This window comes from Babylonia areolata, chromosome 32 (assembly GCF_041734735.1).
Source record: "Babylonia areolata isolate BAREFJ2019XMU chromosome 32, ASM4173473v1, whole genome shotgun sequence".
Classification (NCBI taxonomy): Eukaryota; Metazoa; Mollusca; class Gastropoda; order Neogastropoda; family Buccinidae; genus Babylonia; species Babylonia areolata.
Genome location: NC_134907.1, coordinates 9,790,138 through 9,792,637, shown reverse-complemented (window position 1 = coordinate 9,792,637; position 2,500 = coordinate 9,790,138). Strand labels below are relative to the sequence as shown.

General features: G+C 44.9%; 1 non-coding gene across 1 annotated transcript; it reads right to left on the bottom strand.

Annotated features, from left to right (window-relative positions):
* Positions 1–545: 545 nt before the first annotated feature.
* Positions 546–665, bottom strand: LOC143276743 (5S ribosomal RNA). Its single transcript, XR_013053615.1, has one exon. It is a non-coding gene; the product is annotated as a 5S ribosomal RNA (ribosomal RNA).
* Between the last annotated feature and the right edge of the window lie 1,835 nt (positions 666–2,500).

The window sequence follows — 2,500 nt, the reverse complement described above, 5'->3', positions numbered from 1 at the left end:
CACACACGCAGCACAGTCACACACACACACACACACACACACACACACACACACACACACGTCATGTAACACACACAGCGTTACCTCACAATCAAATGAGAGAGAGAGGGAAGAAAAACACTACTCTTATTACACAACACCTACCAACACAAATTTCCCCGAAGATAAAATAAATCCACACAATCGCAGGCACACACACACACACACACAGAGAGAGAGAGAGAGAGAGAGAGAGAGAGAGAGAGAGAGAGCACACACGACACACACACACACACACACACACACACACAACCATTCTTTAAATAATACAAACAAATCATTATAGTGTGTCTCCTTTTCAAACATTCACCACACAACAATTCTTTAGATAATGCCGTGTCTGTTGTTAAAGGCTGAGGGTAAAGTTTCAGTTTCAGTTTCAGTAGCTCAAGGAGGCGTCACTGCGTTCGGACAAATCCATAATTATACGCTGCACCACATCTGCCAAGCAGATGCCTGACCAGCGGCGTAGCCCAACGCGCTTAGTCAGGCCTTGAGAAAAGGAATGCCAACAGCACCCGGTGTTCCCAGGCGGTCACCCATCCAAGTACTAACCGGGCCCGACGTTGCTTTTACTTCGGTGATCGGATGAGAACCGGTGTTTTCAACGTGGTATGGCCGTTGGGGGGAGGGGGGGAGTCGCTGCGAGCAGGAAAAAGTAATTATTACTGTGTATTGTTTGCGAGCTTTTTTTTTTTTTTTTTCTCTCTCTGTGTTCTTTTGACATCACTCTTACTACTTACATGCTATGTGTAATGTTTCAATGCCCCCAAAGGGCACAAGAAAACTATTTGCCATTGCCATTGCCAACTACCGGTGATATTTTCTACTTACACACACACACACACACACACACACACACACACACACACACACACACACACACACATATTGCATGCGTATTAGATGACCGTTTATTTCTTTGTTCCTTTTGTTCTTTGTTGTGTCTATTAATCCTTCGGGATTTTATGACAGTAAATGAAGTCAAGTCAAAGTCAAGTCAAGTCAAGTCACACACACACACACACACACACACACACACACACACACACAAACACACACACACACACACACCACGTCAAACCAGTGTGTTGAAATGACAACTGAAGGAAGTCCACCGAGTTTACCGGAGGCATGATACGACGTTCTTATGCGAACTTTTCTCAAGGCCTGACTAAGCGCGTTGGGTTACGCTGCTGGTCAGGCATTGGCGTTGGCAGATGTGGTGTAGCGTATATGGATCGGGTGGGGGAGGAAAACAAACATGCATAAAAGAGACATCTATGCTAAGACCTGAGATGAATATATAAAACGATTTTTTTTCCTTTTTTTTTCTTTTTTTTTTTTTTCACTATGCCATAGTTTTATCATTCTGTGTGTGTGTGTGTGTGTGTGTGTGTTGTTGTTGTTGCTGTTGCTGTTGTAGTTGTCGTCGTTGCCGTTGTCGTCGTCGTCGTTGTTGTTGCTGTTGTTGTTTTATCGTCTTTTTTTTTGTCTTTTTTTTTTACCCGGGGTGGATAAATGGAAAGGGTGTCTAGTCCCCAAAATAGTCTTCAGTCGTGGTACAGGGGCAAGCCACAAGTGCAAAGAGGTCAAATCTTTCCACCCGCCGTTTACCACTAATCCTCACGGCCGGGTGGATTTGTGGATGGGGTGTTCAGCTAATTAGGTTGCCACTGAAAAATGGTCTTCAGTCATGTGGTCATGGGCAAATCAGTGCAGAGAGGCCAAAAACCCTTATTGTCAGCATGCAGTACTCCTCCACCACGATCATTCTCACCAAGAGTACACGTGCACCGACAAGAAAAGGACACGTGTAAGGTTAAATAAGAGGACATGTGCGCTGCACGTGATTGTTGTCGAACTGACGCCCCCCCCTCCAAGATCGTGTCATGTCACCAATTATCAAGAGTGCATGCGCACTATTCCTGTACCCCATGGGAGAAAGTTCGAGATTTATATATACGCACACAGAAACAGACTGACTGACTGACTTACACACACACACACACACACACAGAGTTCAGTTCAGTTCGGTTCAGTTCAATTACTCAAGGAAGCGTCACTGCGTTCGGACAAATCCATACACGCTACGCCACACCTGCTACCAACAAGCAGATGACCTGACCAGCAGCGTACGTAACTTCAGCGCGCTTAGTCAGGCCTCGAGGGAAAAGAACATGAAACGTAATGAAATAAGAATAGGATACATTAATTGATCATTGATTGATTCTTTGTTTTGACTGGTTTAATTAATCAAAAGAGAATAAATAAATAAATCACACACACGCGTGCGCGCGCGTGCACACACACACACACACGCACGCACGCAAGCACACACACACACACACAGACAGAGAGATAGAGAGACAAAGAGACAGAGAGCTGACATCAGCAGACCTGTACAACCAACCACATGACTGTCAAGATAGAAAGGCTTTGTTGATTCAGGTGACTGCGA